This window comes from Gymnoscopelus braueri (assembly GCF_963280865.1).
Source record: "Gymnoscopelus braueri genome assembly, chromosome: 9".
Taxonomy (NCBI): Eukaryota; Metazoa; Chordata; class Actinopteri; order Myctophiformes; family Myctophidae; genus Gymnoscopelus; species Gymnoscopelus braueri.
In genome coordinates, this window is record NC_137610.1 from 49471592 (window position 1) to 49486260 (window position 14669).

The following is a 14669-nucleotide window of genomic DNA, read 5'->3' on the forward strand; positions in this document are numbered from 1 at the left end:
TTAAAAAAAAAAGTCTGACATTTTCAATATCTCTAAGCAGATCTAAGCTCACGTGTCACGATGTGATGTGTTGTGAGCTTGTAGATTGTTTATTTTTAGACATTTATGTACAGCTCTTGAGTGGTTAAGTCTGTGTCCTCAGATGATACCTTCAACGGAAGCTCAGGAGGTATAAATCTCTGCGATTGATTAGTTTCCACCTGCACCTATTCTTCATGATTACGATGTGTTCCTCAGGAACTATTAGAGCCCTCGTGGGGAAAGCAAGAGGAAATGCATTTTGTTGGACAAATTATGCTGTCCCGACAAGTTAAGAAAACAATTTCAGACTATCTGATCTGAGACAACAACAACAACGAGCCCCTTCGGTCGAGACGAGTCGCATTGATCTGAGAAAACAGATCAGCAGCTCAGGTGACTCGTCTGTTTAAATGACCGCAGGAAGTGAACCTGATGACACACAGACATATCAGAGCTTGAAAAGTGGTGCTCTATAGCATTGGTTTTCAACCTTTTTCATATCAAGGTCCATTATTTATTCGGCATTTGAGTCACAGACCACCATTTGATGAGATTTAGCCCCCCCCCCCTCACTATATATTTATCTATCTATCTATCAATAAAATCGCCTAGTGGGTGGACTACCTGTTTCCGTTGCTGTCCGTTCGCCTTCGGGACTCCCTCTTTCCTTGGTGTTTAGCCTTGATTGCGTTTAAACCCTAACATTAACTTATCTGAAACTATGCCTAAACCTAACCTAAGAAATAATGCCTAAATCAAACCTCAAAACCCTGTCCGCCTGGGCGAAACACCTCCCAAACATCCTCCCATTCGCCTTCTTCTACCACACCAATAAATATATTCAGATTTTTTTTTTTACTCAAATAACATGTTTTAATAAAGGACTTTTTACTTACTTTCCAGCGCAAGTATTGCATTTTGTTTTAACCAATAAGCTAATAGCCTACTTGCTCAGGGGATAAATTGAATCTTGACCATCAGGTCAACATTCGTGTCAGAGTCTGTGTCTAGGTGAGACATGACCTTTGACACGATCTAAATGTCTCAATAGAAGAGCAGGGAAACAAAATACAACCAACCCAATTAAATAAGTTATATCGTATTATTACACGGCTTGACTGTATTCTAATTGGTCAATCTCTGAATTCAGCAGTGTGTTATTTCTTGATAATGTAACCAAAAATTGATTCTATTTGATCAACCACAATTTCCTTGTTTTCCGAGGAGACCGTGTCCGCCCAGCGCACCACACAGCCGAAAGCAAGGAAATGTGTTTTGTTGTTACTTTTGGGTCAATTTATTAATTAATTTATTAAGTAGCCGTGTCGGTGTCTAATCACCCTGTCGGGATTTATTTCTCAATAATGACCGGCGACCCGTCAATTATCCCTTGCTTAACATACTCTAACTCTACCATACAGATTGGATTACATTTTCTTCATTAAAAAAGAGTTACATAGTGAGGCTTTAATTACAAGTATTGATAGGACAAATCACTGTCTCCCTCTCTTTTGTTCTCCGTCTTCTTACAGAGCTATTATTCACCCGCTGGGAGAAATAATTGTGAGAGGCGATTTAAAAAATAGGTTCTCTATACAGACTACAAATAATACTGTAGTAAACATCCCTTTCAGAAGCCCTGGTTCCACCCTTTGGATAGTGTTACATGGGAAAATGCACCTGGCATTGAAATATACAACAAACAACAAACGAATCCCTGAAGGGGAGCTTCTTCCCAGGGCGTGTTCCAGGACATCAGATAAGGATGGCCAATACAGAGAATGGACTGTCCTGTGTCCAATAATGAGTCACTCCTTTTCACTGTACACAGTCAAATCTGGAGGAGCATTCATTTATGTCTCCGCCAGGCCGAAAGGCATGGCGAGAGAGTATGTTTTACCCCCTGTCCGTCCGTCCGTCCGTGCCGTCCGTGTGTGTGTGTGTCCGTCCGTCCATCTGTCTGTGAGCAGCTAATGTCCGGCACCGTTGGCCCGGCCGCTGCGAAACTGTGCACGCACACTCCCTGGATGCCCCAAATTTTTCACATGGGCCTGTTATAGCGCCACCAGGAGGGCCGATTTGTGCAAAACCCATTTTTTTATATTACTCCTACAGATTTTATCCAAACGTCATGCAAATCGGTACACAGTATCTCTATAGTCATGTGATCAACCCGGATCTGTCCGATTTTCCAGATTCTATCCTGATTGGCTAAAGTTGGCTTCCAAAGTTTGTAGGATTTGTCCGTTTTGAACAAAATGCCTCAAATCACTTGAACGCAGCTTACGATTTCCGTGAAATTTCAAACGCGCATTCCCACTAAGCCGAGGAATGAAATGCCACCCTTTTCGCATTGGCCTGTTATAGTGCCACCAGCAGGTCTAATTTAGCAAAACACATTTTTGGAACAAATGCCTCAAATCATGAATGCAGTGTCCGATTGCCGTGAAAGGCCTTGAAGAAATGCCACCCTTTTCACATTGACCTATTATAGCGCCACCAGGAGGCCACATTAAGTACCTGACCTGGCGGAGACCTGTGCTCCGAGGAGCACTTTTTGTAGTTTAACTCTAAAGTCAAAACGTACCTACAGGTCCATTTTTACACCTCTTTAAAACCAGGGTCCCCCAGGGGTCTATACTTGGTTGGTCCCCTCCTTTTTTCCATCTAAACCAAATATATTGAGTTCTAGTGCATTTGAGAGAGATAGAGATAGAGATAGAGATAGAGATAGAGATCGAGATAGAGAGATTTTCTGATAGATAGATTTTCTGATAGACATTCTGCAAAAATAGCAGATCTACAAAGCTCACAACGCGTTGAGAGCTTGTGGATTGGCTATTTTCGCCAAAGAGATTTGGTGTGTAGGGGGGGGGTGGGGGGGGGGGGGGAAGGGGGCCAAAGATAGACCCCTGCCCTGGGGTACCCCGGTTAACGAAGTATATAGGGTTTTTAAGGTGCCCCCCTCACTAATTAACTGCAGAAACATTAGATTTCTAGCCTTTACTTGTCTTTATATGTCTTGATGAATTGAACACACAGGACCACAAAGGAAACAAGCCCTTAGGGCTTTTTGTGTTATACTTTTAGCATCATTGTATAATCGTACCGCTGTACTATTTGCAAACTGTTAATAAAGTATTCAATCAATTAATCAATACTACTAGTTTTACACATAGGCTACACTGTTACGATCCATCTCTCTCAACAAAGACTAAATGCCACAATGTTATGTTTGACAGAGGATAATCCTGATGTGTTTTCTGCCCATTTGTAGCTTCAGTATGTGACACAATTTGATGGTTGATACTGCATGCTTAATTACGGAACCCCCCATACAGGGATTAAGGTAACGAGGTCACAACACAAATTACAGGCAGGGGTTTAATTTAACACCACCCCCTGAAACCCTAGAGTCTCTCTCTCTCTCTCTCTCTCTCTCTCTCTCTTCATCTCTCTCTCTCTCTCTCTCCTCTCTCTCTCTCTCTCTCTCTCTCCTCTCTCTCTCTCTCTCTCTCTCTCTCTCTCTCTCTCTCTCTCATCTCTCTCTCTCTCTCTCTCTCTCTCTCTCTCTCTCTCTCTCTCTCTCTCTCTCTCTCTCTCTCTCTCTCTCTCTCTCTCTCTCATATGATCACACTCTCTCTGACACACAGATGCTTACAAACACATGTGCACAATTATTTGGTTCAATACCCTTTTGCATTTTTTGTGATTGACACCAGAGGGGGTTGAAACACCAACCCCAGCCATCGACATCCAAAGTGTCAATAATAACACACAGATCACACTGCCTGCCAGGGACGCATATAGGATCAATGGATGACTTGTTAGGATGAATCACAATAATGTCATAACAACAGTGTGTAGAGTATAGTAGGCCAATTGATCCCAAACTGGGGGTCGGAACCAAGGGGCCAGCTTCTGAGTTGTAAATTGAGTCTATATAGGAAGTGACAGTTCATGTGAATGGCCTGTAGTTTTGCTGTTCCACCCCTGCTGGTGTCAGAAAGAATTACTCTCCATTCAAACAGATGGGTTTTTGCCGAACTTCACACTTGATTTTATTACCTTAATAAAATTGTCATACATACTATATGCTTCCAGTCGCTAGTTTAAAGTCTTCTTTCAATAACCATGATATGCGTTTTGGTAAATTATGGTCCCATTTATTTTAGAATTGATGATAAAGTAAGGTATACTGTAGGAGGGGCGTGGCTACCTTGTGATGATTTGATTGACAAGCTACACATACAACTAATAGCATTCATTTCCGTGTTCTGGATATAGAAAGATGGCGGATTTTAAATTGCTGAAAAATAGGCTTCATTTACGGTAAATGGTAAATGGTGCATTTATATAGCGCTTTTATCCAAAGCACTTTACCTAGATTGTGCATTACATTCACCCTAATCTCTCAAGAACAGATTCTGCTCTGCGTTGGAATCTGTCGTGAAGGTTCGTCATAACGTGTACGCACTGGGCTACAAGTGGGCGTGCCTTCAGATCAGGAAGCAGGCCGCGCTTTACCCAATCAAATGTAGTGGGCGGGATTCACGTGTCCGTCGATCCAAACAGCAGAGGGCGCTGTTTTTCCTTCTCATTTGGCTTTGGGTTCCCAGATTGCATTCACCCATTCACACACACATTCATACACCGATGGCGGAGGAAACCATGCAAGGCACCAACCTGCTCATCGGGAGCAATTAGGGGTTCAACGTCTTGCTCAAGGACACTTCGACACTAACTCTGGGGGAGCCCGGGATCGAACTGGGAACCTTGCGGTTTCCAGTTCACTCTACCCGGCCACTCTACCCCTGAGCCACTGCCGCCCCATTACGGTCTACAGTCTGTAGAGTCTATGGGCTTAACCTTGTCCATCCTTTTTACTGTCTATGGTCGGACCCCCAGGCGCCAAGTAATCTCCGCTGAAGCCCCCAGAACCCAGTGGTTGCATTGAAGTGCATTGGACATGCTGGCCATTCATAGGTACTGCAGCTTAAAACGGCTGGGGCCACTGTAGCCTGGTAAACCATCCCCCTTCCGGAAATCTCATTTGCATTTGATTTCAGGAATTGGTCTGGCCTATAGGCCTGTATGGGCAATTTGGCTGTGGCCGGGAGCTGGGTGGGATTAGTACCGTTGACTGACAACCCCTTTAGCCAATCAGCAGTTCGTTCTCCTTCAGCCAATCAGCAGTTTGTTTTCCCCACCACCAGCCAACAGCAAGGGGACTTTTGAAACGGCCATGCCGAAAATAGGTTGCTTTATTCGGATACATGCGTGTCAAAAAAAATAAATAGGCTCTGTCATGATTAATTGACCACATATATGAAGTTAAACAACTAAATTCTATCCGAACGATATCTTAAAAGTAAATTCCGTGCCTCAAAAAAGGAGTTTGAAAGCGTTTTCAAGTTTTTAAACCGAATCCAAAAACAGCGGACAGAATTTCAATGGCGGCCGTTCCATTTTTGTCGACTGCACTCGGCTCCATTCGGGTTCACTCGGGTTCCACCTGATTGGCCTATACCTCCGCTGTCAATCACAGAACAATGAGCGAGGACGCTGATTGGAGAGTTCATGTTATGAACTCCGCAGAAACGCCCAGACATGGCCTGTAGGCCAGACTCACTCCTGATATCAAATGGAAATGAGATATCCGGAGGGAGGGGTTTACCAGGCTATAGGGCCACTGTACAGGAACGAGCGAAAACGGTTTCGACCAATGGGCCCGACTCATGAGCTTTGCGCAAGGGGCTGCGCACCGAGGTGACGTAAAGCGATTCACCTCTGTGACTGTGACGCACAATGTGTCACAGTGGCCCCAAATAGGCCTCGGCCATCACATTTTCCAACCCGGAAGAAAGGGTGATTTCGGCCCATGCACTGGGTGAGCAACTCAATGCAAGTGGATGGGAGGGGATTTCCGGTGCCCTCTCTATTATTTTTTAACTCTATGTCTCCGCTGGATTTGAAGCCCACTTCCTGATTCTCTTAAGGCATGCAGTTCCTATTAATGGCCCAGCAGATCCTGCAGGGCAGTGCAGGCTGCAGAACAATTTACTCTCAATACAAGTGAAATAGGATTTGGCCGGACTTTACACTTGATTTTATCGCCTCAGTAAACATTTTCATTTATGTTTTCAATCGCTAGTTTAAATCATCATGATATGCGTTTAGTAAATTATGGTCCTATTAATTAATAAATGTATAATAAAGTAGGGTATGTTTCTAGGGCTTCTATAGGTTCTACCGAGTGAAGACCCAACCTCGCTGCGGTTGCAGCCAATAGCAGTCGTTTCCGGGTTTCATTTCGGGGACCGGAAGTTCACTGCACTTACAATTTGTCATGATTACATCATATCTAGGCTGCTATAGACGAATCCACAGAGCTGCTGCCTGTAGCTGCGGAGTGGGGACGGGCGCACAGATCGGTGAACCAATGGGGTCCCACGGATGTTTTCTCCTGAGATTTTGAATCCGCACCTCTAGACCAGATATCAGACGCGCTAGGGAAGGCTAATATCTATCTATCCATACATCCATCCATCCATCCATCCATCCATCCATCCATGTAAATGATTCAGCCTACAGTAGTCCAACTGTATGCAGTATGTTAAAAAAAATGTATTTGACAAAAATTTCAGGCAACGTGGTTCTATACTAGCCTGCCTTCGCCGAAAATAGCGAATCGGAGATTTTCCACAGAATGTTCGGCAAATAGATATCGAAATCTATCACAGCAATTCACAATCAACTAGGTTCACGTCTATCTGCTCCTATAACTTCCACGCCAGACAGTGTAATTTGCCAGTGTAGTGATTCAACTGATTGGAAAATCAGACTCTGCTGATTTTCCCTGATGGGAACCAAAGGTGTGTGAGGTGCTATCATGGCAGCGCGCGCGCGCGCGTGTGTTGTGTGTGTGTGTGTGTGTGTGTGTGTGTGTGTGTGTGTGTGTGTGTGTGTGTGTGTGTGTGTGTGTGTGTGTGTGTGTGTGTGTGTGTGTTTCCTTGCAGCTCAGGTTCAAGACCTGAGTGGAAAGCACTGTGGTTAAAAGCTTTCTGCATACCACACCAGAACAGAACAACATGCTCCTTCACACACTCCACTGGAGGACTTAATCAAAAGGGCTTCCAATTGGCATAAGGTGCGTGTGTCTGTGTGTGTGTGTGTGTGTGTGTGTGTGTGTGTGTGTGTGTGTGTGTGTGTGTGTGTGTGTGTGTGTGTGTGACACACACACACACACACACACACACACACACACACACACACACACACACACACACACACACACACACAGTATTCTTCAAACTAAGTGGTCTCTCAACTAATTCTTGTCAGCATCGTTCTCAAATAGGCTCTTTTTGGGCGAGAAGAGGCCCAATATGCAATGCATTCGTTTATACCTCTCTCTCTCTCACACACTCACACGCGCATGCATGCATGCATGCACGCACACACAATGAAAAGGCAGACTTTCCACTTTAAGATGGACAGGGTCAAGCCACAGATCAGCTTAATAAAGAGCAGGAATGTGTTGAGGTACTTCAAGTGAGTTGGCATTCAAGTTCACTCAAACTATGGCATGACACACACACACACGCACACACGCGCACACGCACACGCACACGCACACACACACACAGACACACACACACACGCATACACCACTTCTCATTTGGGCTGCCTCTTACACTGCTAATGAGCTTCATTCGGTCATTCATGCACTCCTGGTTGTATTTGAAACACATGTGGCTTCGTATTGCTACTCATTGCAGCCCTTATACGTCGTACGTACATCAACAAAGGTAAAGAGAAACATATCGTTCATTAGGTTTGTATAAAAGTTGTTGAGTACAAGACTGTTATTCTGTAAAGGAGAACGGAACTGGTTTTCTTGAATTAAATCTCCCACAGTCAAAACCTAATGCAATAAAAGCATCTCTTTTTCACCTTTTAGATGGCTGTTAGTTGTTGATTACAGTTTCACAGCATTTAAGTGTGATCCTGCGTCAGTAATAATACTATTTATTTAATTCTAGTTCATATTTCATCATATTTCGTTAAAGCCATTGTCCAATCTGTATGTTAGAGTATGTTAATACAATATAACTTATATAATTGGGGTGGTTGTATTTTGTCTCCCTGCTCTTCTATTGAGACATTTAGATTGTGTCAAAGGTCATGTCTCACCTAGACATGGTCGAGATTCAATTTATCCCCGGAGCACGCAGGCTCTATTAGCTCAATGGTAAAGAATTCAACACTTGCGCAGGAAACCGGGTTCAAATCCGGGGTAGAAGAGGAAAGTTGCATAGTGCAGCATTAACACCGAGTAATTAGATCCATCTTCCACAAGCTATAGAAGCTCATATACTGTAAAACATTTATTTGTGGCATATCATATGTTGCCGTGCTATCCACACTTTAGTCATCTGAAGGAAAAGATAACCCAAAGTAACACTTGACATTTTAACAAGATAGATCCCAGTAAAATTCTTCCTTTTAATAGAGATTTGCAGCTAAAACACAGAAGATCGCAAAGGTATGTTAACTGAACCTAATACTGCTCCACTGTTCTGACCATGAAATGGTTTGTTTCAGCAGTGTTGTGTTCACCGTAGGCATTTCAACATCTCAAACTCATTAGACAATATTGATTGTTGCTATTCTTTTGGTTTGTGGCACAGAAGTCTATTTTATTGGGTGTCCAGGACATGTTCCAGCAGTTGGCAAATACTCTATAAAAACGATTTTTTTTCTTTCCCCGCCCCGCGCAGCAGCCTTTTTTTTGTTTTTCATACAAGTGGAGTGACTGCCGTGGGACATTCAGCATGGATGAGACTTTGGCCTTTAGTTGTCTACCTGGCAAAACAATCACTTCAAAAACAGAAAAGCAGCAAAGTTTGGATAGCAGCCATCATCGAATCGATTTCGTTTGGAAGTGAAGAGGTCACCTCTTGTTGCCAGAAAGTCACATCCAACGTTAGCTTGTTGAACATAGACGCTATACAATACTCTACTTTTGTGAGTATAAGTTATACTCGCTAACCCATTCAATCTGGGAACGCATAGGCTACTATGTCGTTTTAGATTATTTTATACTTTGGCTATTCAAAAATAGCAGATCTACAAGCTCATAGCGCGGCACCGAGTGCCGCGCTATGAGCTTGTTAGATCTGCTATTTATGAAAAATCGTGAACATTTGTGCAAATCTTTGAATATATCGTTTTTTCAAAGCGAACATTTGTCAAATATTTTGTTCCAGGGACCCCCCAGAAGCAAAGATCTGAGTTACAAATGTTCGCTTTAAAAAAATATATATTCAAAGATTTGAACAAATTTTCACAATTTCTTTCTCCCAAAACAATAGCAGATCTACAAGCTCATAGCGCGGCACTCGGTGCCGCGCTATGAGCTTGTAGATCTTCTATTTTTTGAATAGCCCAAACAAAATCCTAGAGTGACACAGATGCGTTCCCGGATCGAATGGGCTAAAACAGACGGGATCATTCAATCGCAACAAATGTGGATGTTGGCTTTCTGGAAAACCTTCACATCGGGACTATAAAAGGAGATGTTTGCTCGCTACTTAGAGCACAACAGAGCCACCTGACAGTGGCTGCCAGTGGGCAGAAATGTACCCTGTGCCTCCACACTGATTACACAGTGTTTCAGAAAAAGGCCTCATGGCTTTTATGTGTCCTGTCTTCCAAACGGAGAGAGAGAGAGAGAGAGAGAGAGAGAGAGAGAGAGAGAGAGAGAAGCAGGGCAAGTCCCGAAAGAAAGAGTGCAGCAGCTCCGAGCTGTAAGTGAGAGTTTCCTAGCAACACACCAGTGAGATGAAACCAAACTCAACCTAACCCTCTCAGAGTTTTTGCTGAACTGTTGGATTGGTAAGTGTCTCAAAAGAGCGGTTTCACAGAGGGATGCTGCGATTGTTCTTATTATTTATTCTAGGGGTTATTTCATTTCTTGTTCCTAGTAATGTTTGGACTGTTTCATAAGGTCGGTATATCAGGGGTACTGTGAGGTACTTTTACTTTACTTGAGTATTTCCAATTGTCTATACTTTTACTTCTACTCCACTACATCTCAGAGGCAAATATTGAGCTTTTACTCCACTACAATTATTTGAAAACTTGAGTTACTAGTTACTTTGCAGGTAGAAATTATTACGATATAAAACCTACATTAAACACTATTTTATACCTAGGCTATTTGAAAATAGCCGATCTACAAGCTCACAATGTGTCGCATCACGACGCGTTGTGAGCTTGTCTGCTATTTTCAAACATTTTAGTACTTTTGGTACTTTAAGTATATTTTGATACCAATACATTTGTACTTTTACTCAAGTCAATTTAGAATTCCGGACTTTTACTTGTAACAGAGTACTTCTACATTGCAGTATTGATACTTTTACTTAAGTAAAACATTTGAGTACTTTTTCCACCACTGCTGTTAGTTTTAATTACCTCCCTACAGTATGTCAGAAATTCTCACACACTCTTTTTTTTCTTTCTTCTACTGTAATCTCTCTCACCCCGAGACCTGTTGAATGTTTAAGAGGCATTTCACAAACTCTCCTATTCCTGAAACCGAAGGACCCAGAGCAGCAAGACAAAAGCATGAATGCATAATTAATATAGCGAAGCCGCATTTTTAATTGTTGTTGAGTTCTTCAAAGTTTGCCCCACTGGCCATTGTCTCACAGTATATAGAGCCGGCTGCTTCCGATGGCATTGGTTCATTCAGAGCTTTTTTTAGGCCCGGAGCAGAAGAACCGACACAGACAACAGCTCCAAGCTCCCCTCTTTTCTCAGGGTGTCTGCCTTCACAATGGACTTCCTTAGCCCTCACACAAAGGAGGCCTGGGCGCATAAAAAAAACGGGGCAAATTCAATGGCATTCCATCCCACAATGCACTCCTACAATAATGTGCTTTTTTTTCTCCTCGCTTTCACTCTCCTCTCTAGAGCTTTCACTCATAATGTCGCGACGATGATTTGGAAAGAGAGGAAGATAAGTTCATACTAACACGTTGCATAATGTGAAGAAATTGTGACAAAACATGTTGAACATGTCCTTCATTTCATGTTTTGTCACTGTCATGTCCATAAAGTAAGATTTCAGATGGTGAAATTAGTTGTGACTGAAATGATAATGAGGTGATAAATCACCAACCCATGTTAAACACCCACCCCCCCGACAAACACACGCACGCACACACACACACACACACACACACACACACACACACACACACACACACACACACACACACACACACACACACACACACACACACACACACACACACACACACACACACACACACACACACACACACACACACACACACACACACACACACACACACACACACACACACAACCATCCTGCACCCCCACCCCCAAAACCCACAAGAACCTCTCCGAGTTGGATGCGGGAGGCATTAGCTCCCTTATGTATCACCATCCTGTGTCTGGGGATGATGATGGTGGTGGGGTGGGGTAGTGGGGTGGTGGGGTGGGGTAGTGGGTAGTGGGGCAGTGGGGTGCAGCACCATTGTCGCCCTCACACAACGGGCCTCATTGGCGAGCCGGCAGCTTACCACCCCTAAGGCTGCTAGGGCCACAATGGACCCGGGGATGCTGGAGGAGAGACAGAGTAAGGAGAGTTTGGAGCTCTATATACGTCACACACACCCATCAGGGCCTTAATCCTCTTGCCCCGTACATCTGCGCGGGGCGGGTTTGCACTACTGCGAATCAAAAGGCAGACCCCCACCCCCCCCCCCCCCCCGCACCCCTCCACCCAGTTCTTTTTTTTCTTCTTTATTCTTTCACAGTTATTCTGTAGTGCAGAGAAAGGGACAGGGTTTTGTTGAATTCAAGGCTATAGTGTCACACAGACATGAGACCTTAAGGCAGCCAGTCGTCAAATGGAAACCCCTCTCTCTTTCTCTTCTCTCTCTTTCAGAAAGGCTCACTTTGCTCATGTTGTTTTGAAAGTGGACTTTTATTTGAGGCTTGCTTTTGCTGGCTGCTTCTCTTTTTTTTTGTCAGGGCACGTGAAAAGACTTGAGACGAGACATGAAGGCTGGCTCTTCACTCTCTGGGCACATTGACTTTGAAAAGCCAGCATCTCTCTCAGTGTAGAAGGGAGTGTTGTTAGCTAGAATGTTGTTGGTGTGTTTCAAATGAAAATGACAGCTTATCGTATAAGCCAATTTTTGCAGGATAAACATATTACATATAAGTGTTTTTTGTCTCATTCCTAAGACAATAATTTGATGACCGGCAGCGGTTCCGGTAGGAGACACAACGACTCGTTGTGTCTCCTACCGGAACCGCTGCCTACCGGTCCGCTGGTCATCAAATTATTGTCTTAGGAATGAGACAAAAAACTAAAAAAATATCCATGAATTCAAGTCTCCATGGGGTGACTAATCCATTGAAACAAAGTTGTTTTTGGGTGAAGTGTCCCTTTAACCCATTCAATCCGGGAACGCATCTCTGTCATTTTAGAATATGAGCTTGTAGATCTGCTATTTTTTGAAAAATTGTGAAGCAAATATTTGAGTCACAAATGTTGTTTCCAAAAATATATGTATTCAAAGATTTGCACAAATGTTCAAGATTTTTCAAAAATAGCGCTACGAGCTTGTAGATCTGCTATTTTTGAATAGCCAAAGTATAAAATAATGGTTATAGCTCAAATCTAAAATGGCACGGATGAGTTCCGGGATTGAATGGATTGAAAGGATAAATCAAAAGCACACATCTGAACGAGAAACAATCCATTTAAATGGGAAAGCAGAATGCAATGTCTCTCTAAAAGCAGGCAACACCTCAAATTTAAATCTCTTAGATGTAGCTCAGCTCAGTCGTAACAAATCAGAGAGAACTCAGGCGAAAGGCCTACTATGTCATAGACATTCCCTGTATTTTGCAATTGACAGCCAGTTCACAATGTATGTCCATCGACAGCCATGTTGTCTGTCCAGATGTCCCCAAGAAACACACTGAACCCATGTTGCTTATGGGTGCGTTCGGATATATAGCACTGAGCGCACTGGCCAATACAAACTAATACGAGAGTGCGCTCCTGTGCGCATTTCCGAACGCACCCTATATGGAAATATTAATGAACACACCTGAATTAAGAAGACATTCTTCCCCTAATGAATGTAACCTATTAACCAAGTACGCCTACAGTATATACACTTTGTCGTTCGACACATAGTGAAAATAGCTGATCTACAAGCTCACAATGCACCGCACCACGACAGGTTGTGAGCTTGTATCAGCTATTTGCTGAAGATGTTCACCTATAAGCTTTACGTGTACTTCACTCAGACAATAAGGCTTATGAACGATGAGGCCAAGGAAAAATTCAACAAATGAATTGGAAAGAAGATTTTTTTACACGCACACACGCACGCACACACAAAAAGAAAACTTGAACCTTGAAAACGACATTGACACCCAAATTAGGTAGGGTTACACCAGGTTGAATGAGGTTAAAGGCAGTGGTGGAAAAAGTACTCATTTTTTTTACTTACGTAAAAGTATCAATACTGCAATGTAGAACACTCTGTATAAGTAAAAGTCCGGAATTCAACATTTACTTGAGTAAAAGTACAAAAGTATTGACATCAAAATGTACTTAAAGTACCAAAAGTAAGTACATTTTCAAATGTATAAAATGTATAAAGATCTTTTGAAAATAGCAGATCTACAAGCTCACAATGCGTCACAACTGCTATTTTCAAATAGCCAAAGTATATATATAGGGTTGAAGTGGTTAATGTATGTTTTTTAAGTTTTCAAATAATTCTAAGTACAATATTTGTCTCTAAGATGCAGTTGGGTAGAAGTATAAGAAATGTAAAATACTCCAGTAAAGTTAAAGTACCTCAAAATTGTACTTAAGAACAGTACTTGAGTAAATGTACTTTCCACCACTGGTTAAAGGGAATTAAGTTCACTTACTTTGACACTGCCAGAGTCTTGCCATGCTTGGCACAGGTATAGCCTTCTGCTTGGCGGGTCAGTTCAGTTGTCCTCCGTCATTGTATTACACCTGGATCTCCTTCAAGAGTTTACCCCAACGCTATAGCGGCTAATTAAAACAAACACACACAAAATAGCGGTAGCTGATGAATGATTATCAATAATTCATTGCTTTTTGGGAAACAAACGTTAAATAATGCATTACTTTTGGCAAAGCAAAGAGGAAAGTTAATGGAGAAGAACTTGGCATGTTTACTGTCAGTCTCAATGTACTGTGACCTACATTTAGCTGGTGGAACTAAAGGGCACTCTTATGATGAAGCTTTATTGACAAAAAAAGAAGAATCCATTAACACACCCTGCAGGCTACCACAGTGGTTCTCAACCTGTGGTCGGGACCATTTGGGGGGGGGGCCCAGATGACAGTGAGTGAAGTGATTTTTAATTTTAATATCTCAGAAAAAAAGAAAAGAAAAAAGGCTATTACTGCATCAAAAGTAACCAACAAACTATGCTATAAAAAGTGGTCAAACATTGGCCAAAATGTCAAATAGTATAAGACAGAGACAAAAACTGTGAAAATAGACTATCTACAGTACAAGCTTACAATGCCTCGCAACGCG